The following is a 26877-nucleotide window of genomic DNA, read 5'->3' as shown; positions in this document are numbered from 1 at the left end:
ATTGGGGAACACTTTCACCTTGCTATCACATGCATTCAAAGTGAGCAGTGCTCTCTGAGAGGGTGTGCGAAGGACTATGGGTGGGAGAATGAGCAATGGGTGGGAGGGTGGGAGTGAGGTCCATTGAGCCGGACCACCCAACAGAATCTTCTGGACTCCCTTCATAAACAGCCAACCCCTAGGGATCTCTCCTGACCTGCCTGCTTTCCTTGTGGAGCCCTGACTCTTTCCTACCCTCCCAGGGAAGTGGTGAATAAGCACACCATGGGGGCAGAGACTATAAGAACCGTCCCCTCCCAGCCTCCCCCTTGCAGAGCGGCGCTCTATAATTGCACAGAACTGAAAGCAGAGGCAACACCGGGCCGGCTCGCCGACACATGCAAAGCCTGGGCTCCAAGGCACCCACTTCATCGTAGCTTCTTTGTCCGGACCATGTAGCATTTATTATTAATGGTAATAATAATTATAATTGCTTATTGATCTCCCCCAATGCACCCGGCACTCTACCCAGCACTGAATTCGGGTCACTGCCCAGCAGACTCACAAATCTATGCCGAGTGCGATGCACCGCATAGTATCGGTGCTCAATAGATGTCCAATAATGTGACCACGTCCGCATGTAGAGTCCCTGCCTGCCACGTCCAGGCGCGCACACTTATCTGGTTCATGGCTAAGCAGACAGCCTCTACTTCAGCCACATGGAATCAGTCTCTGACCCAGAGGCATTTATTATTTGCTTTATATTTTTAGCATTTGCCATGGACCATGAAAACGCTCTCCTGGAATATAAGAAAAATTAAAGGAGGACACTCTGGTCTTCAAGGATTATCTCGGACTGCATTTCTTAACCTTTAACATGCACTTGCCTCACTGCATCCTTGGAAGAACTGCCGTTTGTTGAAACGCCTCAAAGGACAGTGGGCAAGGCAGGGATGATTATCCCTCCCATTCCACAGATGAAGACGCTGAGGCCTGTAAAGTTTTGATTTATTCAGGCGTCCATTCAACAAGCATATGCTGGGTGCCTGCTATGCACCAGACACTGTGTTAGGAACACCACGGACAGGGGATCAGGGGCTCACCTGGTGTTGCTTAGCCATCACAGAGCACCAGGATCCCTCAGGGATCTTGTTAACATGCAGATTCCTGGGCCCAGCCCACAGAGATGATGATTCAGTGGATGTGATTCAGGGAAGGGCCAGGAATCTGCATATCAGAAAAAAACAAACAAACAAACCCCGAAGGTGACACCAATTCAGAAGGAGAGGAAGATTCGGGGCGGGGCAGGACAGAAGGACGCACAGGACCCAGGGTCGAGGCTGAGATGCACCCCAGTGTGAGGGCTGGAGCTCCCCAGCCAGCGGTTTCTTGGTCAAGGTTCTTTCCCTGCCCTTACGGCCATCGGGTCTCCCATTGCCAAGATCCCCACCCATTGCGTATCCCAGCCTCAGAGCAATCCACATCACCCCAATAGGAGATTTTTCAGGTGACTTGGACCAGGCAGGGACTGGAGCTGATAGGTTTTAATTTTACAATGTACCTTTCAATTTGTAAAGCAATCTACAGTTTATAAAGTACCTGCCCACATTTTGAAGCACTTCCCAGTTTAAAGGACTTTGCAGAGTGTTCTCACCCTCATCACCTTTCATCAGCCGTCCTTTAAGGAGCCTCTGCACCCGCCTTCAGCAGCTGAGGAGACTGAGTCTACAGTAAGCAGCCCAAAGGCCCCAGTGAGCTGGCCTTGACTAGAACACACGAATCTCTACCCGAATTCCCAGCTCTTTCTGACCAGGGAACCACAGAGGACAAGACATTGCCCAAAGGTTCCTCCAACCTCTGAGGACCAAGCCTGCCGCCCACTGATGGGAAAAATGCCCCAGCCCCGGGTGGGCCCATCTCCCCATGCCTCCCTCTCTCCTAGTATCCTCGGGCTCCTGGCACTTGGGACGACAGGTCCGGGTTACTGGATGAGGCTATCTCCCTGCACCCCTCCCCCGACCAGAATAGCAACCCACCTGAATAGCAACCCTAGCCATTTACATCTCATCGTCACAGCCCTGCAACATGGGATCTTTATACCTGTTTCACAGAAGAAGAAACAGAGGTTCCAGGAGGTCAAGTCGCTTGCCTGAACTCACATCTACTAAGCAGATGTGGCAGACCTGAATCCAATTCTTTCTAATTCCTATGTTTGTGGCCCTCACTGCTAAGTCACAGTCTCCGCCCTGTCCCGGAAGGTCTGGATTCTTGCCATGGGACTCAGAACCATCCTTGCGTGAGCAGGGACGTGGGCCGGCCCCTCCATCCACAGCTGTCCTCAAAGCTGAGGGAAGGGGGCTGCATCTCGTCATTCAGACCGCCACCTGGTGGAGCCCACACCGCTGGGAGTTTGGAGATGCTGTTATTACTGAAGACTACAGCGATTATTAATTGCAGAGGAAAACAGGGGAGACAGGAGGGAGAGAGAGAGAGAACTTTCTGGACCGAGAGAGCCCTGTGAAAGATTCCTCTGTCGGCCGTATGGGGACTAAGAACAGACTTCCCCACCCTGTGGGCTTATGCTTAGGAAATGACCAAAGAATAACCTAAGGAGATCAGGCTGGGACTCAGGAGATGCGGGAAGGTCACTGGCAGCTCAGAGCCTGTGGGCCTGAAACAAACCAGTCCTGGGGGTCAGACAAGCCCACCGTGCAGAGTTGGGCAGACTGGTCCCTGCACAAAAGTCCCAAGCCAAGAAGATGCTCACCAAACCATTTTCCATGGCCCAGAGCCATGCCCATCTGGAAGAAGGGAAGTCTTTTTCTAGTTTTCACCAAGGTGCCATATGGGCTTGCTAAGGTCCTGGTTCAGAGGCAGTGAGAACCTGGTGACCCACAGGAGCTGCCCGCAAGCTATCAAGAGTCTAGAAGGAGAAGGCTTAGTTTCAGTCCCACTGAATTATAGGGGAGAGAAATGAGAAGGAAGAAAATGGGGAGGGGGAAGGTTATCATTTTGTTTTGACTTTCTAAATATCCTCAGCGGCTTGAAGATGAGAGCCATCGGGCCAGGTAAATACTTTTTTTTCCCCCCTGCATGGCGCGGCACGCGGGACCCTAGTTCTCCTACCAGGGAATGATCCCATGCCCCCTGCAGTGGAAGCATGGAGTCCTAACCACTGGAACGCCAGGGAAGTCCCTTTATTTATTTTTTAAAAATTTTCTTCTTTCATAATGAAACTTACCTTCTTTCACTTCTGATGGGAATAATGTTTTAAAGTGGTTTTCACTGGTGACTTTCCTTTGACAGTTCAAAGTCTAAAATGGAAAGTTGAACCCTTCTTAAATCCTCTGGCTGTCTAAAATTCCTCTCTCCATCCATTCACTTATCCATCCACCCTCTTATCCATCCATCCACCCATCTACACCCCCATTCACCCAACCATCCACCCATTCGTCCATCCAAACAATAATCCATCCACCTAAAAATGCATTCATTCATTCGTTCATTCATCAGCTTAGATATCCATTGAGCATCTACCACGTGCCAGGCCCTCTCTAGGCAATGGAGATCCAGTGATAAACTATGCAAATGGGATCTCTGCCCTTATGGGGCTGATATTCCATTGGGGAAAAGACAGATCATAAACAAGTCAATAAATAAGCAAGATCATCTCATCAATGACAAGGGCCACACTTAGAATTAGGACATTTCAATGTGCTAGAAAGGGATGGAGGCCTAACTTAGACCACGTGGTCAAGGATGGCCTCTCTGGGCGGGTGACACATACACGAGACCTAGATGGCAAGCAGAGAGCTCTTCCATGAGGCTAATCACTCACTATTTGATCATTACAATATGGCCATCAACATGGTCAACACTAAACCCTGCAGAACTTTTTTTTTTTAACCTGGAAATAAATATTCAGAGCCAGGGCCAGAGTGGTTGACAAGGTCGGCCTCTCAAAGAGACAGGAAAAACACACCTGGTCTTTGGTAACTGTCTTGAGCTGACATCAAAAACCATGTATTGGGGCTTCCCTGGTGGCGCAGTGGTTGAGAATCTGCCTGCTAATGCAGGGGACACGGGTTCGAGCCCTGGTCTGGGAAGATCCCACATGCCGCGGAGCAACTAGGCCCGTGAGCCACAGCTACTGAGCCTGCGCGTCTGGAGCCTGTGCTCTGCAACAAGAGAGGCCGCGACAGTGAGAGGCCCGCGCACCGCGATGAAGAGTGGCCCCCGCTTGCCACAAGTGGGGAAAGCCCTCGCACAGAAACGAAGACCCAACACAGCCAAAAATAAATAAATAAGTAAATTAAAATAAATAAAAAAATAATGCTTAAATCATCTTTAAAAAAAACAACAACCATGTATTGATTATCACTGATGACAATGACATTCTCCGTTTTGGGGGGTGGGGTAGAGTGCAGTGAGGTGGGAGGATCACGGGGCTGGATCCCCCATCTCTTCCCCTGCTGCTGCCACTTCTAATCCCCTGATTTCAAGCTGCTGACCACATGGCCCTTGAGATCCGAGCTATAAATTCTGACTCTGTCATCTATAAGCTGTGTGACCTTGGACAAGTAACTTTGCCTCTCTGAGCCTCAATTTCCTCATCTGAAATGGACATCTCCCTGTGTCCTTGCTTCTAAAATGTGTCTTTTCCCCCATATTTTAATGATTCTGAAAGCAAGATAGGTTTTGGAATGCACACAGTTTCCTGGGAGAATCTTGTTAAATTGCAGATTTTGGTTCAGTAGGTCTGGGGTGGGACCAAGATGCTGCATTTTTCCCGAGTTCTCAGGTGACAGCGGATGCTGCCAGCCCATGGACCACCTTCTGAGTAGCCAGGAAGTGGTCGCCTTATACATTTAATGTGGTTGTTATTAAATCAAGGGAGCAAAGCTACAGTGGATGGAATTTTCGATTTCAGGAAATGCATTAACCCTGTGTTTCATTTTATCCCCCCAGTAACCCCATAAAAATGTTTGTAAAGCACCCAGCACACAGCCCGGCACGTTGAAACCATTAATAGATGTTAGCTCACTCCTTTGAAAACCTCCCGCACTGGTGCGGGATGTGAAGGCGGTCGCTGGACTTGGAGGTCCATCTATAATTGGATGCGATCCCCATGGGGCCCAAATGTGGGACGGGGCGGAATGCTGGCAGGCTCCTCAGAGAGAAAAATGTTAATTCCTCCCGCCATTCCCCACACCCCCCAGTTTGGGGACGTGTTTGATCAGGCCCGCATCAAACAGCACGTTTGCAACAAGACAAAACAGAGCGTAGGGGACTAGTAGATCGTGTTTGACTCGGTCCCGCTCACAACCCAGCCACCCCCAACCCTGACCTCCTTCAGATAGACGCGTGCGAATGCTTGTTTCAAGCCACGCAAACTGACAAGCACCTGGACGATTCTGCCTGCAGTTAGGAACTCAGAGAGGAGGGGCGGGGAGAAGCGGGAAGGGGAAGCTGGGTTTTATTCAGGGACTGGGGACGGGAGAGGGAGAGATGAGCTAGGAAGGAAATGGGGACGTACGGGGCTCTTTTATAATCTTCCAGCCACTCATGATAAGAATGCCACCTTGCAAGAAGCATATTCAACTTTGCACCTTCCGGTGCATTCTCTCATCTGATATAGGCGACAGGGTAAGAAGGCGTCAGTAAAGGACCTTATTATCTTTTATATCGCAGCTGAGGAAACTGTGACTTGGAGACTTGGAGGAAATGATCCACAAGCGAGTGGTAAACTAGATTCAGCGGATGCAGGAGGTCCAGGGTAGGGCCTGAGACTCTGCATTTCTAACAAGCTCCCAGGTGATGCCAATGGGGCTGGTCCTTGGATCACACTGGGAGTAGCAAAGACATACTGACTGATATATTGAAGGGACACAAACCAGGAAATTGATCTGCTGCTACCCCAGAACTTCGTCATTTATTTATCTTGGCCATTGGTATTGGGTATTTCTCATCGCCCAGGCGTTGCATTGATACCACAGAGGACAAGACAGACCTGCTCACTGGCCTGGTGGAATTTAGACCAAAAGCAAATAAGTTAAACTCCTACAAATTGTAATAAGACTGGTTATGCTTATAGCGCATTGCAGTACATGACATTTAGGAGAGGAATGTAGCATGCAGCACGACCATTGCAAAGAGCCTCTAATCAGTGTACCAAAGCCAGGACGTTGGCAGTCAGGTTCAGGTCCCAGATCCCCCTTGTCCTGGGTGTCTCTGAGCCCATCATGCCTTGATACACCCATAAAAGTGGTGAGAAAATCAACCCAAACCACAGCGTGGATGGTGAAGCCCCAGCCCTTGGTGCCATGAGACTTAGATCTTTGGATTTTTCACGTTGACAGGACGTCATCTACCCCAGTGCTTTCCTGTCTCCCTGGGCATCAGAATCCTCTGGGCATATGGATGCCAGATTTAGCAAATACAAACTCAAGATGGCCAGTAAAATTAAAATTTCAGGTAGACAACAAATAAATTTTTTGGTAAAATTATATCCCATGCAAAATTTGGGACATACTTACACTAAAAAATTTTGATTTGTTATCTATCTGAAATTCACACATCTAGATCTTATTGGCCGTAAGTATCATCAACTGCACTGACCTTTCTCTGCCCCAGCTCCCTATCAGCGCATCGGAACTGTAAATGTCCTGCTGTCACCCTCTATCTATCCACCACCTCTCCAGCTTGGGTCCGGGACAGCTGGGGCCACGAGAGGACGCTTATCCCTAAACGATAGTCGCCCCCCACCCATCTGCCACGCGGACAACTAGGGGCAGGGGGCCCTGATGGAGCACCTGTGAGGGCCCCCGTCGTGGCCTCACCCTGGGGCAGCAGCGGTAGCAGCTCTCACGGGTGAGCAGGCCTTCTACCCTCACATCTGCCTCACTCTGCTTGATACGTTTCAGAGTGGATCCATTTATACTGGGTAATATATAGGCCCATCAAGGCGGCACTGGAGTGGATCCTGCCTTCCCCTCCTCCTCCTCCTCCTCCTCTTCACTGGCCCCTGGGGAGCGAGGGAGGGAGGGCATAAATTCAGCCAAATAGCTTCACTAGCCTCCTGCCCTTCTCTGGGCCATGCCAGATGCAGTGGGGCCTGTAGGTGGTGGGCAGCTCAGGAAACATGCATGCCTACTATGTGCCAGGCACTGTGCCATGTACCTGGGATCCAAGGATCAATGTTCCATGCCATCTGGGAGTATTGTGGGAAGGATAGGGGATGGGTAGAAAAACAAGGACAGAAGGCAGCACAACGTCACAGTCTCTTTGCATTCTGCTGTCATCTGCTTATTATTCAAATATTCCATATGAAACGGTCATCACTATTTCTGCACTTACCCAGGGGTGGTTGGGAGGACTCAACATGTAGAATGTCCAGCATACTGCCTGGCACATGGCAGGCCTTCAATAAATGAGAAGCAGTTTCGCTGGAGGGGTGCTGTCTGGGTGAAAATTCCAGCCCCACCTTGAGCAAGCTCTGAATGTCTCCTAACCTCTGTTTCCTCATCTGTAAAATGGGGTGAATCATAGTAAGTCCCTTATCAGGTTACCATCAGGGTGAAACGGGTTGACACATATGCAAAACTCTTAGACCGCTATGGGGCACGTCTGAGTGCTGTGGAAGTGCCGTTGTTTTTATTGCATGGGAGCTGTTGGTTTTATTTTCCTCAATGCAGCGATTCTTTGGGAGCTTGAGTTTTTACCTGGGAAGTGGGGATAATAACAGTACCTACCTTAGAGGTGAGGATTCAAAGAGATCCTGCATATAAAATGCTTGACCCGGGCTTGTTGCTTAGTGGGCATGCAATATGCTATTAGTAATTAATATAGGTTTTCGTTAACCCAAAGCTTGCATTGGAATCATTAAAGAATATGACTTCCCCGTCCTCCCAAGGTTCACAGTCTAATATTGTGACATATTAGGAAACCAACATGGTCTTAGTGCTGTAACCATATAAAACAAACGCACGTGCATCTGGGTAGCTCTGATGGGAATGTCCAGCCTCGTTGAAGGCAGAGGAAGCATCCTGGCACCTCCAAGCCTTTATCCTGGCTTGTCCCCTGCCCTGCGTGCCTCTTTTCCCTGTGTTAGTTTCCTGGGATTGCCGCAACAAATGGCAACAAACTGGGTGGCTTAGAACAACTGAATTTTTTCCTTGCACAGATCTAGAGGCTAGAAGTCTGAAATCAAGGTGTTGGCCAGGGTGGTTCCTTCTAGAGGTTCTGAGGGAACGTCTGTTCTACATCCCTCTCTAGCTCCTGAGGGCAGCTGACGATCCTTGGCGTACCTTGCCTTGTAGATGCTTCACTCCAATCTCTGTCTCCGTCGTCTTCATGTTGCATTCCCTTCTGTGTGTCTGTTTCAACTCTCCTTCCTTCTTTTTTTTTTTTTTTTTTCATGAAGACACCAGGCATTGGACGGAGGGCCCACCCTCGTCTTGAGATCCTTAACTAAGTACATCTGCAAAGACCCTTTTCCGAATAAGGTTACATTCTGAGGTTCCGGATGGACATGAATTTGAGGGGCTACAATTCAACCCTGCACACTCCCTGTCTCTTCTTGCCAAACTCTCTACTTCCCTTTCTCTACCTCTCCTCTCCCAGCTCTTGCCCCTGCATCTCCCCTCATGATGTTTCTGCCCCTTTAGCCTGCAAGGAACTGGGTTCTGCTCACAGCACAGGATACGTCTGACTCAGAAGAGGGCAGCTGGCTGCTAACCCCAGCAAACCCAGAGGTGAGTAGACAAAGGGAAGCCCACATACCATATGTCTGAGATCTAAAAGTTATAAATCGAGCAAACAAACTCTTAAATAAAATATGTTCTATCCTCCTGCCTGGACAAATATGCCATCATAACAAACCGGAAGGCCAGCTTTGAGTCTTGCATCCTGAGACTCTGGACAGTTCTGTGCCCACATGAGGTGGCCCAGAGACAGCCAGCCCCTGGCCCACAGCCTAATCGCAAACAGGTCAGGATTAGGGTGAGGCAAAAAAAGTGCAGTCAGGGCTTCCCTGGTGGCACAGTGGTTAAGAATCTGCCTGCCCATGCAGGGGACACAGGTTCGAGCCCTGGTCCGGGAGGATCCCACATGCCGCGGAGCGAGTAGGCCCTTGCGCCACAACTACTGAGCCCGCGTGCCACAACTACTGAAGCCTGCGCACGTAGAGCCTGTGCTCCGCAACAAGAGAAACCACTGCAATGAGAAGCCCGTGCACTGCAACAAAGAGTAGCCCCACTCGCCACAACTAGAGAAAGCCTGTGCACAGCAACGAAGACCCAACACAGCCAAAAATTTTAAAAAATAAAAGAAAGTACAGTCAGATCCTGTATTTATTTAACACTTGTGTTATTTTGTGTATCATGGATTCAAGCACATCAGGCTAATGGCTTCATATGTATCATTTCATTTAATCTTCACAAAAGGCATAGGAGGTACTATAATCATCCCCATTTCACAGATGGGAAAACTGAAGCCCAAAGTCATACCACTAGGCAGTGGTAGGGTTGGGATTCACATCCAGGTCTGTATGATTCCCAACAATCAATGCACTCAAACTTCCCCTGGACTCAGCTTGTGCAGAAAGAACCCTTTTCTTCCTCCCCACCCCTGCTTGCCTCTTCCCCATGAGGTGGGGCCTCCCATACATTTCCCTTGCCACCACTGGCCCCGACCCCCTTTTCTTTCTCCCCAAGCCTCCACAAAAGGTGCTTTCTCTCTTCATATGCCATTTCGTGCGGCACAAATAGGCTGGCACTTCTGAAAGGAACTTTATTTCCTTTTGGCTTTCCCTCAGCTTTGTAGTGAAGAAAATAGAAATTGCAAAAATATAGACAAGTTCTCAGATTGCAGATTTCTGATCCTGAGGATTCCCTCCAGCCAGGACGGGTTGGCACCACTGACTGGCACCATGCCTGGCTTCCCTTCCTCCCAGCTTCAGGCCCCCACCTGCTGGGCAGTATCTCGTCTCCCATCCTCAGCAGAGGTTTACCTAAAATTAACAGTATGTGATGATCTTACTAGTAGAGGATGTCTGTGCTTTTCCCTTTACGTCTTCTAATGTTAAAAGCACCCCAATTTTCTAAGGGGAGCCTCAGCTTGCTTGCTCTCAGGCCAGGTGGCCTTTATAGGGCTGACCCTACCCCCAGGTCCTGGGCTAGGCAGGTGACCCCAGGCAGGCCAATGAGAGTACCACATCCCCTTTCCCCATAGTGATTGGTTCAGGCAGAGGCACATGACCCAAGATGAGCCAATCAGAGCTAAGGAACAGGGATACCTGATGTTTGCTGGTGCTCTTGGGTAAAAGTCGCTCTCATTTTTGCTGTGTTTGGTGCCTGGAGCAGCTGGGGGCCATCTTTGCCAAGCTGTGAGGAGAGGCTGCCTGAGGATGAAGCCAACTCAGAGGAAAGCACAACTTTCAAAATGAAAAAGAGACAAATTCTTGATGACATTGTTTCAGGACCTAGATCCAGCTGTACCTGAAGTCATAGATATAACTATAAACTTTTCAGTCAATGAGAAAAATAAATTGTTTTTGCTTAAGCCGCTTTAAACTGGGTGTCTATCTGGGACTTCCCTGGCGGTCCAGTGGTTAAGACTCCACGCTTCCACTGCAGGGGGCACGGGTGCCATCCCTGGTCGGGGAACTAAGATCCCGCATGCCACGTGGCACGGCCAAAAACCAGACAAAAAATAATAGTAATAAACTGGGTGTCTATCACCCCCCAGCTCAATCAATGCAATAACTAACATTTATTGAGCCCTGTCTTAGTTTGGGTTCCCCTAAAAGTAGAGCCTGAGATGAGGACTTGAGTGCAGATGATTTATGTGGCAGGTGATCTCTGGAAACAGGAGTGAGGGACAATGGAGAGTGATTCAGGGAAGAAGGAGAGTCAATATAAAGGTGCATTACTGAGCTTGCTAGTGCAGACAACTGGGACTCAATTTCTCCCCGACATCCTGAGGAGTGTAGAGAATGCCTTACAGAATTATCTGTTGAACAGCAGGAGGTTGAAGCATTATCCACTGGCTTCTGTCCTCCACTGAAGGGCTGACCCCAGGAGAGATGTGATAGGCAGAATAATAGCACCTAAAGCTGTCCACATCCTGAACCCCAGAACCTGTGAAATGTTGAGCTACATGGCAAAGGGGAATGAAGGTTGCAGATGGCATTAAGGTTGCTAATCAGCTGACCTTAAAATAGGGAGATGGCCCTGGATCATCCTGGTAGACCCAGTGTAATCGCGAGAGTTCTTGTAAGTGGAAGAGGGAGGCAAAAGATGGACAACCAGAGAGATGACAGTGGGAGAAGGACTCAGCCTAATGTTGCTGAGTTTGAAGATGGAGGAAGGGGCCACGAGCCAAGGAATGTGGGGCAGCTTCCAGGAGCTGGAAAAGGCAAGGACGCGATTCTCCCCGAGCCTCCAGAAGGAATGCAGCACTTGATTTTGGCCCGGTGAGACTCATGTTGGACCTCTGACCTCCAGAACTGTAAGATGTAAGTGTGTGTTGTTTCCAGCCACTACGGTTGTATCTATCACCTCCAGCTCAACCAGTGCAATAGCTAACATTTATTGAGCACTGTCTGAGTTTGGGTTCCTCTGAAAGCAGCACGGGAATTTGATACAGCAGTCACAGGAAACGAATACAAGCCATAACTTAAATGTCCAGGCTACACTGTGTATAGCTGAGTGGGTTCCCATGGCATCAGACAAGACCTGGGACGGGAGGAAAGACACACAAAGATACGCTTAAGAAAGGATGGTGTCAACAAAGATGTGAATCTCAGCTTGCTTGCACAGACCTGCACTTGATTAGAGGTGGGCCGAGGGGATGTGGCAGGAGGAACCAGAGGCAGATGCCACAAGCAGTCCCCATGGGCCAGCCACTGTGCCAAGTGGGCCACATGCAATATCTCGATCATGCCTCTATTCAAGTCAAAAGGATATGCAAATCCCCTGGGCCCCCAAGGGCCTCTCATCTAACGGGGGTTCCAGTTCAAGGGTCCCCTCTTGGTGTGCAGCTCACTGGCACGGCAATGTTGAATGACCCACCTACTCTCAGAAATGATCAAATGACCTCTCCCTGCCTCACAGGTTGTCAGCTCTGCCTGCCTCTTGGCTTTTCCAGGAGTCACCCTTCAGGTGCCCACGTCTAATCACAGTCTAACCTCCCAGTAGCAAAAATATCCAGGAATAGTAAGATACGGAAACAGAAACAGAAGTGGATTATTCTTTCCTCTGGACCTGGAAATGAGTAAACTGCAGCTGGGTATAAGACAAAACAGGGAGTGGTGAGGACTGCGGCAAACTGGAGACTGAGGCTCTGCCTAAAAGTGGTGACTGCTACTCATTTCCAGCAAGCGGCTGCCATGCAGAAGCGCAGGCCCAGCTGGGATAGACTTTCCTGGTTTTTTTTTAAGACCCCAGAAATCCAAATATTTATATGAGGTCTCCCAATTTTTAAATGTTGGCAACAAACGCAACTAAAAATCAAAACTGAATGAGGCAGACAAAACTCATCGTCCACTGACTCACACGTCTCATTTTATAGATGAGGAAACTGAGGGTCAGAGTGGAGAAGTGATTTGCCTAAGATTTCATGGGAAGGGTCAGCCTGACCCATTTTCCTGAGACCAGAAAGCAGGCAGTGCCTCTTCTCTGGGTCACTAACCCCAGCCCAGGAATTCCAGGCCCAGGAAACTTCCCTGTGGGTGGGGGAAACCAGAGTGGGAGGTGGAAGAGGAGCTTTTTCTAAGTGCAGGGCTCGTCTGGGGCTCCAACATTCCTGATGCATTTTATAGAGGCTGGAGAGTGATTCCCAGTGCATGGATCCAGCAATCCTCTTTTTCACTTTGGTCTGTCGTCTCTCTGCCTCTGTGTCTCAGTGTTTCTTTCTGTCTCTGTCTCCGTCTCTTTTAGCAACAGATGCTCTGGCTTGGACCCCTTCTGTCTCTCTCTGCATCTCTTTTTCTCTATTTCTTGGTCTTTCTGTCTCTCTTTGTTTCCCCCCAGTCTCTTTCATCTCCCTCTGTCCCTTCTTTCCATGTCTCTCAGCCTATTTCTTGGTCTGTATTCTTTCTGTCTCTCATAATCTCTGCCCCTTTACATGTCTGTGTGTCTGTCTCTCTCTCTCTGTCTCTTCCTGTTTCTCTCCCCATCCGTCTCTCTCTGCTCTTCCATGATCTCTGTCTCTCCCCATCTCTGCCACTCTCACTTACTCCCCTCCCACAGCCCCCCGTCCCCCCAGGCCTCTCCTCTCCTGCCCTCCAAGTCCCTCTGGCCACCATGGAAAGGTTACTGTAAACGGGAATGAAGCCGAGGGCAAAAGTAATCAACCCCCAGACTGACCTCCGATCCCGCTCCCCACACCCAGGCTGGCGGAGCCGAAGCCCCGCGGTCTCTGGCTGCGCCCCCTCCCCCGCCACCACTCCCGCCCCCCTCCCTCTCCACCCCCAGGTCCCCTTGCTGACAAAAGGCCTATCTTCTCTCTGCCTAAATGATTTAAATTCTAATCAAACATCATTTATAGTACATCTCAGAGCCGTCTCCTGGGAGCTGCTCCCACATGAGACGTTGCCATGGCAACCGGGGGGTCTTGTTTCAGAAATGTCAGATTGTATTATTGTCTTCACACTTCTCTGATAACCTAGTGTCTCTCTCTCCCGCTCCCTCACTCACACCACCATCCCCGGGATTTTATTCCTCCTCTCTCTCTCCCTCTCCCTACCCTCTATTCAACCCCCCACCCCCAGGCTCTTCCCAGGACCCCCAGCCTTCCTCTGGCCCCAGGAGAAAATGGCCTGATCGATTTCATCCCCAGCCTCTCACCAGGCCCGACGCCCCCTCCCGCGTCTCTGGCCCCGGGGCCTCCCCCCTTTGGGAAAGGTGTCCCCCCCACCCCTCATCTTTGGCAGACACGCTGCCCCCTCTAGGGGTTTGCTGGAGTGCTCTGGTGTCATTTTATTTTGCTAGATATGAAAATGAGACATAGATGTTTCCCGGCGATGTGTGTGTGAAGTTCTAATCTGGCTTTTCAGAATTTTTTTTTTCTTTTGGGGGGAGGGGATAGCAGTGGAAGGAACCAAGCTCCTAACAGGCTGCAAACAGAGGGGTAGAGTATGGGGCAAAAGGTGTGGTGTGTGGGTGCACGTGCTGTGTGCGTGTGTGTCCGTGTGTATGCCTGCGTGTGTCTGTGATGTAGAAGGCACCCTTCACAGTCTGGCTTTGGCACCTAACACCTCTGAGGGTCTGGGCACTGCTTGTTTTCACATGGTCCTTCTAGAACATAAATGGGCACATTTTACCAAGTTTCTCATATTCAGGTCAAGTTCATCATTACCCTGTCTGCTGTCAAGACGCAGTAGCCCTGCAAACGGCCCAGAGAGATTTTTCTACACCCAACAATCCCCATTCCACAGATGGGTACAATGAGGCCCCAGAAGGAGCAGTGCCGTGATTAAGGACTGAGGTCCCGGTAGGGCCAGAGGTGGCACTGCAGCCCGAGCCTTGCCCTGTCGGGACCCTGGGAGACGGGCAAAGTGTAGGTGGGAGCTGGAGCCCCACTGTCCTTCGGAACCATGGCTCTCAGGAGGGGGCCAGGCCAGCAGCCCCACCAGGCCCTGCAGCGATGCTCCCTGGGTGCCAGGCTCTACCAAGCCCTCTACAAGAATCATGTCCTTTAATCCTCGTAACAACTAACAGGAGGTACTATTATTATTCCCCATTTTGCAGATGGGGAAACTGAGGCTCAGAGAGGTGATGTGAGACAGCCCGAGTTGGCGGAGGTGGGATTCAAACCTAGGACTCTGTGGCCCCAAAGCGCACCTTTTCCATTCACCCTGCTGTTTCCTGTGGTGGTGGTGGTGGGGGGTGGGGGGGCAGAGAAAGCCCTGCCCCTTTGAGCACTGAATACATGATGATGGAGGACCCCGGCTTTGTCCCGAACATCCAGAGGGTCATGTCATGGGGCAGAACCAGAGCTGGAGGGACAGGCGGGGCTTAGAAGAGGTGGGGGGGAGGACAGTGGTTTCTGGACACAGCTGAGGGTGTCCGCCAACTGCAGTGACCAGGAGCTGTAGCATGGAGAGTAGGACCCGGGCTACAGCAACCAAAAATCAGATGCAAAATGGCCCCAAGAATCTTCCTCCTCCATTTCCCAGATGGGGAAACTGAGGCAGGAGTGGTCAGGAAATTGTGTGAGGTCCCAAGGCTTATAAAGGGCAGCAGTGGCCCTCAGCCTGGTCTTAGTGACCCTGGTGATTTCTATCGTGTGGTTAGGAGTCAGAGGACAAGGGTCTAATCCCAGCTCTGCCCCTCACTGGCTCTGTGACACTGGGCTCCTTACCTAACCTTCCCAAGCCTCCGTTTCCCCATCTGTAAGGTGGGAATAACTTATAGGGTGGAAGTGAGAATTCCATGAGTCAATCCTCGGACAGCACCGGGGTGGTGCCAGGCCCGTGGGAAGCCTGGTTAAGGTTTTCTGTGTGATGATGTTTCTGCAGCCATGAACACCCTCCTGGGATCCAGACATCTTCCTCACCCGATGGTTCGTTTCTTTTTAATGGCTGCGTTTGGCCAGGGACCGTCCCCCTGCAGGAGTTCCAGAAACTGAGATCTCCTATCCCTGAGCTTTTGGGGATCAAACCCTTAAGACGTGCCAGTTTTCCCCTTCTCCTCTTCTTCTGGCCAATCTCCCAGTGAAGTGGGGACCGGGAATAGCAGTGAGTAGGGTCGGCGTGGGCCTTTCCTACCCACCCCGTGTGCCTGGCACCTCTGCCACCCTGGACCCAGCACACACTTCGATCCTGGCAGAGACCAGGGCGCGCCCCCTGTGCTGTCATGCAGGGCCATCTTGAGTCTTGATTTTTGACGTTTTCATTTTTCACTGGGCTCCACAAAGTATGTATTGACACGTGGTCCTGACTGACACATAGGTGGACGCAGAGAAAAACAATGCATTGGCTTTCCGGGTCCTCGCTGTGTCTGTGGGTCTCTATGTCTCTCTGCCTCTCTGGATCTCTCACTGTCTCCCTGGGTCTCTCTCTGTTTCTCTGAGTCTCTCTGGATCTCTCACTGTCTCCTTCTGTCTCTCTGGGTCTCTGTGGATCTCTGTCTCTCTGGATCTTTCACTGTCTCTCTGGGTCTCTCTCTGAGTCTCTCATTGTCTCTCTGGGTCTCTTACTGTCTCTCGGATTTCTCTGTCTCTGCGGGTCTCTCCCTGTCTCTCTGGGTCCCTCACTGTCTCTCATTGCCCCTGGTCTCTGTCTCTGGGCAGAGACAGCGTGTGGGAGTGAGGGAGAACGAGAGCAGCGGGGCAGCGGGAGGAGCCGGCAGGAGCGGGTGTTTGTCCAAGGAACCGCATTGATCCCGTGGCCGCGCGGCCATCGGAGAAATCCCGGACTCGGTAATGAACCTCCCCACACGCCGCTCGCAAAGCACACACCAGCCCTGGCCCCAGCGGTTAATATTTAACTGAATAAGGGCCATAAATATGGAAAATGGGACTTTTAATTAAATAAGCAGCTTTTAAAAGGGCCCTTGGGCGGGAGAGGCTTTTGTTTAAATATGATTGATTTGACATGTCCTTCCGCTCTCACACTCTCCCGGCTTCCTTCCGACGTTAACTCTTGGCCTCGGCCCGGGCAGCAAGTTGGCGGACGCCGGACTCTGTCCTGCTGGAGGAGGGGGGTGCGATGGACAGCAGGTGCTCACGGAGGCTGGGATTAAACCTCTGGCTGTGTGGCCTCCCACATTTGGGTTAAACCTCATCAGAGGCTGCCAGCATTGGAGGGAATGTGTATTTCAGCTTCTAGAAGGAGTGAGCTAGTGGGAGTGAGATGCTTCCAGATTCCGCGGGTGCAGGTTCCCAAAGACCTGGGTTTAAGCCACCACCCAGCTGTGTGCCCTTTGGTGGCCTGCCTGGTGGTCCTTCCCCGTGTGCCTCAGTTCCCTCATCTGTAACGTGGGATAACAATATTACCTACTTCACAAGGCTGCGTTCAAATTAAGTGTGTTCCGGTCTGTGCTGGGGCCTGTAGAATGTTCCTTCCCGAGTGTTTGCCAGGATTATGGCTGGAGGCTGGGTGACCGCTGAGAGGCCCAAAGAAGCAGCTTGGAAGGCACATTTCTCTGCCCAGTGCCCACGTCATGGCTTTGCATCCTGTAATTGCACAGAGCCCGGTGCTTAGAAGGGCCCCACGCTTGGTTTCATGCTCTGTTGTCCCCATTTTGAAATTCTTAATAATTTTTGAACAAGGGACCCCACGTTTTCATTTTGCACTGGGCCCTGCAAAATATCCGGTTCTGCCTATACCCATCAATAGGCCAACAATCTTGGTGGCTTGAGGGGTAGTAAGTCATCTGAGGAGCTTGGGACTCTCAAATTCCAGGGCTGGAAGGAGAATCCAACAGGAGTGCCTCCTCACTGGTGGCCTTTCACTTTCAAAACTTTCCCCCAAAAGAAAACATATCCTATTTATTCTCAAATTAATGTTTATGAGGCACTTTCTACTTGCCTGATTCTGTGCATGTCTGACCTCAGAATCCTATTGGTCTCCCCAGTTCCTGGGTGAGGGACTCGATGCTCAGAGAGACCAAGTCATCCTCCTGGGGTTGCCCAGCTAAGGAGCAAGCAGAGCCGGGATATGAACCCAGGCTTCTTTGCCTCCAGTGCCCATATCTTAAGTCCCATGTAGTTTTAGCCTGATGCAGGCCCATATCCTGGGACTCATGTCTGGTTTGGTCCTGACTCCTCTGAGCTGACATAGAAGTCACTTCCCTGGATAATTCTGCCATCTTCCATTGCCTAACGGGACGGGGGCGGGGGCAGGGGGGTGGGGATGATGGTCACTTGGTTTCCGGATTTATCAAGATGTCCCTCCCCCACTGTTTCTTCCTCTTCCTAAGTCAGATAAGTTCTTGCTTATTCCCACTCATGGTCCACCTCTTCCAGGAAGCCTTCCCAGATATGCTCTGCTTGTGATGGTGCATCCCCTTCCTAAATCTTCCAGTATTGGCAGCACACTGTATTTAACCATACTCCTTTGTATTGTTTCTGCAACCGTTCATTCATTCACATAGGCAGTTACCATTTATTGATGACCTATTCCTTTATTTCTCCAATTTTAAGATCAATTTCTTTTTTCTTTTTAACATGTTGAAATTGAGCTGTATTACATATATAATACCTACATCTATTTTTGGGAAACACTGTAATTAAATGGATGGTGCCTCTTACAATTGATGGAATTTTCAGACTCTGAAAATAAGAGTTTGTGCCCTGTGCTGGGTGTTGGGAGGATTGGAATAAATCAGACAGACCTGCTTGCTACCTCCTGGAAGCTTACAGTCTAGTGCAGATAATATTTCATTTTTTTCAGATAATATTTTAAAAGCATCCTTCTTTTTAATTCTCAGTACATCCAGTTCTGACTTGTTCATGCTTTTACAATTTTATTTAACCCTCTGCCTCTTCGTGGCTCTGTGGCCAGAAATGTGTTCCCCTCCTCCCGAGAATAAGTGATTTCAGAGAAGGAAAGCATGATGAGAATTGAACACACTTACTGTGCCAGGCACTGTCCAGTATCATCTCACTTAATCTTCACTGAAATCCAATAAAGTGAGTGCTGGAGTGATCACTCCCAGTTTGCTGATGAGAAAATGAGGCCCAGAGATGTTGAGTTACCGGCCCAAGGTCACACAGCTAGTGAGTGACAGAGCCAGAGTCAAACCCATGCAGTCTGGCTCCAGAGGCCACACCCTTAATCTTAACTCTTTTGACCCTTCTTTCATCCTCTTCCACCCCCGTGTGCACCAGGCCTGTCACAGAGAGGAGTTTCAGCTGAATGTCAGTCAATCCAGGGCTTGGGGCGTCAGCTCCCATCAACACAGGAGGGGAGAGCTGCCAGGAGAAAATGGAAGCAGACTGTCTTCCAGAAGGGACCATAATCAAAGGCATCATAGAAAGATCTGGAAGGACCCAGAGCCTTTTTTGGGGGGGGTGGTTTTGGTTTTGTTTTTTGGTTTTTTGCCGCACCGCGCAGCATGCGGGATCTTAGTTACTCAACCAGGGATTGAACCCACACCTCCTGCAGTGGAAGTGTGGAGTCTTAACCACTGGACCACCAGGGAAGCCCTGGAAGGACCCAGAGAGCTCCATCATCAGGCTGGCCTGGTGCTCTTCGTCTAGTCACATCCATGGGCAAACCTCTTCTTTGATGGGACGTCCAGAGCCAAGTTCCCCAGTGCCAGCTCCAAGGAGAGTTGATGGTTCATGCCCTCTGTCTACAGGGCAGCCAGTGGGCTGGGTATGGGTCAGTAAAATTCCCCATCTTGCCGTACGGACACGCCTGTTGCCATGGCAACTCCTCCCGGGCATCACCAGGTTCTGGGTCTGTTTCATGGGCTCCGTGTTGGGGGTAGGCAGGGCTGAGACTAGTGCTGGTTTTGGGTGGAGACAGCAGGGTAGAGACACAAGGCCATTTCTAATGCTCGGTAATTTCTAACTACCAAGTTCTAGTCACTCATGGCAGGGACAAGGGCAGTGGGTGAGGTGGCTGGACTCCTCCCTTGTGAGGAAAAAAAACCTGTGTGTGGGACTTCCCTTGTGGTCCAGTGGGTAAGACTAGATCCCACATGCCTGTCGCAACTAAGAAGTCCGCACGTCACAACGAAGATCCTGCGTCCCGCAGCAAAGACGTGGTTCAGCCAAAATAAATAAATAAATATTAAAAAAAAACCCCAAACCTGTGTGTGTACACTTGGGAAGGGACCTCCCTCCTAGACCATCCCTCCCAATACCCCTCAGTGAGCTCTAAGATTCCACCTTCCCAGTTTCTGTCCTATCCATGCTTTATTTCCCACTAGCACCCTAATTCAGCCATCAGCATCTCCCTCCTGGATGACGGCAAAGATCTCCTAACTGTCTCCTTGGCTGGCAATCTGCCCCCACATATCCACGTTCTACCCAGAAGCCAGCTAAGCTTTCTTGAGTTGAAGGTTCTCCCTTCTTCAAGCAGGAAACACTGGCTCTTGCAGCCGTCCCTTCACTTGGCCCAGGCCACGTCTGTGCTATGGGCAGTGCGACTCCCGTCAGGCCCTGGGAACGCCAGGAATCAGGGAGCTGGGGAGCAAAGGTCAGGGCGAGGCCAGCTCCTTTTGACGTCAAAGAAGATTACGAGTCCTGCTCTCAGAGCTGAGGGCTGGGGCCGAACTCAGCCTGTGATCCCAAATGAGCTGAGTTCAGAGGTCACCAGCTGGCTCCTTTGTGTGTCAATATTAACACGAGAGTCACCTAATTGGGGTGGGTCAGCCAGTGGACACAGCCAGGATGCACATCTGGAGAAAAGAAAGGGACTGATGGTCCCCCAGGCACTGTGTAGGGTGCTTGACATTATATTAATATTCCTACTAATAATCCCAATACAGAAGTAGCAGAAAATAGCAGTAGCCACATACATTGAATGCCTATTAAATTCAGGCTTGGTTCCTGGCACTTAATTAAATTGTCTCATTTTTCCAACCTCCTTGTAAGTTAGGTTTTTTTGCTACAGCCAAGGAAACTGAGGTACAAAATGGATACATCAGGGGTCCAGGGTCGCACAGCTTGAGTGGAGGACAGGGACTTGGACCCAGTCAGTTTGCCTCCTCCCAACACTGGGAGGCAGGGATGACCATCTTCCTTTTATTGAAGGAGGAAGTGAGGATCAGAGAGGGTTCACGGTTGTCCAGATCCACACAGCTAGCCGGTCAGCGGCAGAGCTGAGTTACGAACCGTCCAGAAGTATGACTCCTCCGGAGCCTGCCATAGCATGGTGTCTCCTTATTTTTAAGCTCATCCCTTCCACAGATTTTTTGAAGGCCACTTTTGTGGCCACTGTTCCTGCCTTCCTGGTCCTAAAGGGGTAGTGAAATTTAATTGACTAATGGATGCAGATCTGCCATCTACATGGCTCAGACTGACCACGTAGAGACCCCAACACCCATCTCCCTTGGTTTCAGGATAGCCGGACCCACGTGGACACTTGCCGAAATCATGGCATCCTGGTACCTGTCAGACACTCACTTTGCGTAGGCTGAGTGCTCAGAAACACCCCTTGCCTCAAATGATTGGAAACTGGGTTCAATAGCAGTTAATACAACTAACATTTCTCGAGGGTCTGCTATGTGCCGGGCACTGGGCACATAGTGGTGAACAGAATCCAACACTTCCCTGCCCACCTACAACTTACATTCTAGTGGAGGAGTGGACATAATCAAATAATCATGCCTGTAATGACACATTGAAACTGTGACAAGAGCTACCAAGCGTAGAACAATTTCATGGACCAACTGGACTTGGCCAGCAGGATTAGGGGAGGTAACCCTGACAAAAGGACCCTTGAGCTGAGAATCTGAAAGATGAGTAGAGGGTAAATCCACAAGGAGGGAAAGGAAGGGCATTCTGGGTAGAAGGAATAGCTCATGTAAAAGTTTAACATACATTTTCCCATCAAATCTATACTGTGATGGGAATATTAATATCCCCATCTTATAGAGGAACACCTGAGGCTTAGAACAATGGGAGTCTTGCCTAAGTGCAGGGCTCTGATCTTAATCCAGGTGTGTCTGATGCCAAATTTGATGTTGTCTCTGCTGTTCCACACTGCTGCTTAGAAACGACATCATGTGATGGTGGGAGGAAAGCCTTCCCTGGGAAAAAATAACGCAAACAGCTTTTTGGGTTTCTATGGTGAAAACCCAACTCAAACTGACTTAAGACAAAAATTTTTGTCTTATGTAGCAAAAATCCAGGAATAGATGGCTTCAGGCTCAGCTGGATCCAGAGGCTCAAACAATCATCAGGGCTTGATGTCTGTGTCTCTCTTCTTCCCTGTTTCTGCTTCCTGGGTGTTGGCTTCATTCTCAGGCTCCACATGATAGCCCCTAGTAGTCCCCTGCTCAGCCTTCCCCACTGTTTGCAGTTCTGGAATAATGAGAGACCCCTCTTTCTCAGCCACTCCAGAAAAACATTCCTGGACTAGCTCCAATTGGACCAACTTGCTCATGTGCCCCTCCCTGAACCAATCAGTGTAGCTAGGGGACTGAAATGTTCTGATTGGTCAAATCTGGGTCACATGCCCATCCTAGACCAATGAATGAGGCCGGGAGGGATGAAATATTTTGACCAGTCCTGAGTCATGTGATCACCCCTAGATCTGAAGGTGGGTCAGCCTCACCCAAGCTCTGTGGACCTGGAGTTGCAGAAAGTGGTGATGCATTTACGGAAGAAGAGGGAATGCCTGAAAGGCAAAAAATCCATGGCTGGATCCCCAAAGGAAGCAAAATAGAAAAGACCTTCATCACCCCTTAAAATCAAGCTGGGTTTTACTTTACACAGGGAACACTCAAAAAGATGATTTAATATGCACCTTCATGATGGCTCATCAGGCAGGATCACAGACCTTCACAGATCCTATCATCTCTCAGGCTTTTGTGGTTTAGTCTCCCATTCTTTCCTGCACCCTGCTGCATGCCGGCTTCTGTTGGAATTTAAGATGCCCACCACCATCGGAAGCTGCGGATCTCCCCCTGGATAGTTTATCCATCTCATCTGGAAACTGGAGATCATTATAATACCAACGTTACAAACTTTAGAGGTCATGTAAATAAATTAATTTAGCCCAGTGCATGGGTCCATAGTTAGCGCTCTGTCACTGTTAGCTAACAGTATGAGCTTTATGATGCCTGTTTTGCAGACACAGAAACTGAGGCAGAGAAAGGAAACACAGCTTGCTTTAGGCCACACAGTGAGTAATGGAACCAGACACGGCCAGATGTGGGTCTTCAGAGCCTGTGCTTTGTCATCTCGCCTCTGGAAGGGTGCTTCTGTGTCATTTGCTGTGGTCTTCCTTTTAGCTGCTGGGGTCAATTCATGGAATGAGGTGCACTTATGCATACCTCATTTTATCATAATTACGATTGAAAGATTCCTTAGACATCGATCCAGCTGCCCATTGGTAAGCAGAGGGAACGTATGCAACATTAAAAATTAATAATTTAGTCTACGATGCAGTACATGAGAATCAGAACTGAGAAGTCCAAGAGCAATCTGGGAGGGAACCACAGGGCAGATGTGGGAAGGAGACATCCCACTTCTGACACCTTCACAAAGTTGCTCTAAGTGCTCTCAAAGACAGCCATTGATCACACTCTCATTGTGATCAATGGCTACTCTTTCCTGAGCACCCGCTATGTGCAAAGTCCATTAACGTAATCTCATCAAACCATCCAACAGCCCTGTGAAAGAGATATTATCATGTACATTTTAGGGATGAGGAAAAGGAGGCTCAGAGAGGCAAGGTGACTTGCCCAAGGTCACAGTTACAATGTAGCACAACCAGGATTTGCACCCGGGTCTATCTACCTCTGACTCAAGGATCAATTTCATAACCATGATCTTCGGCCCTCTTTCAGGATGTCCCATGATTTACATAGCTGGTTCTTGATCGATCAATGCATAATTGGTTTCCAATTTTTTAGCAGCACTAGGCATTTGCATGACTCTAAGAGTGAGTGCTTCCTTAAATTTTACACCCTAGGCACCTCACTTGCCTCACCCTAATCCTGGTCCTGTGTTTTTAGAACAACAGACAATACCTTGATTCAACAAGTCTTTACTGAACACCTATGATCTTAAGTGACTCCCTTGCTAGGCAGAGCCTGGGACGGGGATTCACAGGAAGTGTTTTACTGAAGGAGCATTTGCAGGAGAAATCTGTGAGAGGTGAGGGGAGCAGGACGGAGCAGGGGAAGGAGCTGGGTGAAGATGTGGTTTTAGCTAGAGTCCCATGGGGGAGCTCGGGAGGGTGAATGGTCCCACAGCGTTGCCCCAGCTCCTGAAGCAAGTGGTTGACCTTTTGTATTCCTGTATCAACCAGGCATTGGCTGTGGGCTGCGCTGGGGGACAGGGTGACAAAACCCACTACTCAGCGGCAGCTCCCATTGGCAGAGGGCGTGTCTCCGGAAACGGAAGGAGCTGAAAGCCTTTAGCAGCCACTTCAAGAGTTGGGGATGGGTGCTGGGGAAAGGTGATCTGGGTGGGTTACCAGTGGCATCTGCTACACCTACGAGGTGTCAGGCACTATTTGCCCTCACGGTATTTACCCACTTCTTGGAGAGTGGCTGTCATGTGACTAACATTCGGGACCCATGATTGAATCTAATTCTCCCTACAACCCTATGAGGCAGAAACAGCCCACTTAACAGATGAAGAAGATGAGGCTCTGTTGGTACCCAGAGCTGAGCAGATTGCAGAGCCCACCTCGTGTCCCACACTCCAGTCCCCAGGCCTGGCTACCCTCCTGCCGTGCTGTCCGCAGCCTTCAAGAAGGTCAGCGGCCAGGTGGAGACCCAGCCAGCAGCAGGCAGGAGCTGCAGCAGAGGCCGGCTTTAATGGCCCTGGCATTGTCTGACATTTGGGTTTCACTCTCTGTGTGAAGTGCACTAATTACTCCTGTTCATTCAGGAGTCCAACTTAACTACCACTTGGATTTTATGGAGTTCTTTGGGGCCGCCAATTCTGTGTGACTTCTGGAGACCACGGTGGCAGGAGGCAGATGTACCTTTTCCCTCATCTACGGCCGGTGACTCCCGGGGACTCCGGCCAGATCGTAGCCACGCGCTGGGGGGGCCTCCCTGGCCCGCTCTCTCTGTGCCAGGCACACACACAGCTCTGCCATCCCCCAAGCACCCCAGGAGACAGGCACAGTGCCTCATCCCCATTTTGCAGATGAGAAAACAGATTCCAAGAGCGTTGGTAGCCTAGCTCCCCACGTACAAGCTGTGTGACTCTGGCCACCTCTCTGAGCCTCAGTTTCCTCATCTGAGGAAAGATGGGGGTAAAAGATGGAGGTAAAAACAGTACCTGCCTCCTAGGTTGGTTGGAGGATGAAATTTAAGTGCTTAGGACAGCATATGACGAGTGGAAAACTCTGGGGACAAGCTGGTGATTATTATAAAGGTGACTCCAGGGTCACTTTGGGACACTAGTGAAGGTCCTCACTGCCCCAGGCTCTGCTTTCTCCTCCCCACTTGCATCCCTGGAGCTTTGCTCCTCTCTCCCAAATAGCAACTGCTCTTAATCGCTCCCACCTCGGCAGGTGTCCTGAGTCCTCATGACTGGGGACCCGCAAGACTTCTGCCTTTGGGGAGAATACTAGGCACTAGATTAGGGAATCACTTTCAGGGAAAAGGAGGGGTCCTAAGTCCCCCCAAAACCATCGCATGTTAGAGCAAGAAGGAACTGTCTTGTCCAATGACCCTCCCTCCGTTCCCATGCTCCATTTTATAGACAGGGAAATGGCATCAACCAATATCTGTTGATGAATGAATGAATGAATGAATGAGTCACATGTGAAAAGCTGGGGCAACACAAGTCAAGCCCTGGGCTAGGGGCTGGGGTTGGGTGATGAGCAGAGCTGCCTGGTAAGGTCACTTAGCCTGTGCTTTGCACACATCCAGGGGGTGCTGGTCACAAGCCGTGAGGTGATAGGTGGCCTTGAAGGAGTAGGGTGGTGGCCGTATGTCTAAGACACAGTCTTTGCTCCTAAGGATCCCATGGATAGGTAGGGGAGACAAAAGACAACCATTCGTCATGTTAAGTGTGATCATAACAGTGGGAGGAAGCCTCTGCACAGCATTTTCTGAGCACCTACTACATGCAAGACACTGTTCTAGGCGTTTCGTTGAATCTTCTCACTAACCCTGGAAGATGGATATTACCACACCCATTGTACAGATGAGAAAATGGAGGCTCAGAGAGGTTAAGCAATTTGCCCAAGACCACACAGGAAATGGTTGACATAGAATCCAAACCTAAGCTCACCTTGTCCAGAACTGTGTGTCCAAGACAGGGGAGTGCCCACTTCTTTAGGAGAGGAGGGGATGTGAGGCCGGAAGCTTCCCCTCTGGAATGTGGCGCCTGGGATAGGCAGCGGCCACAGCAAAGTCCACCCAAGTCAGAAGCTTCTTAGCCAACTCCCTCCTCCTCCTCTGAGCCTCCTCCTGGGATGGGATTGAAAGTGAGCTTAGCCCCTTTGTGTGTGTCTGGAAAGCGGACGTTCTGCCCCCATGGGGGCTCTGGCTTCCGCTCCACCCCCCTGCCTCTCCCCAAATTCCAGTGGCTTTCAGCGTCCCACCAGGCCCTCCAGACAGCTGACATTTTACACCGCCCCTGTGGTCAGCTCTGGGCAGTGATAACAGGATTAGCCCCATGGAGGCAGATCACTTAATTAAACTTGGGGAGGAAGAACGCTGTCGCCTCTCCTCTTTGCAGCCCTGGGGAAGGGGAGCTGGGGCTCCTAATTGTCCAGGCTGAGGGATTTTACCACCCTACCCCACCCCCATCATTAATTCTGACCCGGCCAAAGGCCAAGAGCATCCATCCATCATCCTTCCACCTGTCCGTCCATCCCACAAATATTGACTGAGATCCTCACCTATGCCTGGCACTGTGCTATTGCAGGGATAGAGAAATGGTGGACCAAACTGGCTTCCACGCTTGATTTGGCCAAGAGATTATTGCAGAAGTTACACTACACCAGCTCCAAGCCTAGACCTCAAGAGACCTTGCAGCTTCAGCTCTCTCTCGTAGCCCTGACTCCACCACCTGGAGACTGAGCCTAGGCTAACCTGCTACTGGAGTGACTATATGGGGGAGAGCCAGGTCCTTCCAGCAGAAGCCATTCTAGCTCAGCTGAGCCTCAAACATGTAAGAGAGGCCAGCCTCCATCAGCACCCACCACAGACCACAGAAGCATGAGAGAGCCCAGAGAAAGCCAGAACCGTGACCCATAGACTCCTGAAGCAATACTTAATGCTTATTGTTTCAAGCCACTGAATG

Source organism: Eschrichtius robustus, chromosome 14 (genome assembly GCF_028021215.1).
Source record: "Eschrichtius robustus isolate mEscRob2 chromosome 14, mEscRob2.pri, whole genome shotgun sequence".
In the NCBI taxonomy this organism is placed as follows: domain Eukaryota; kingdom Metazoa; phylum Chordata; class Mammalia; order Artiodactyla; family Eschrichtiidae; genus Eschrichtius; species Eschrichtius robustus.
Note: the sequence above shows the minus strand (reverse complement) of the source record.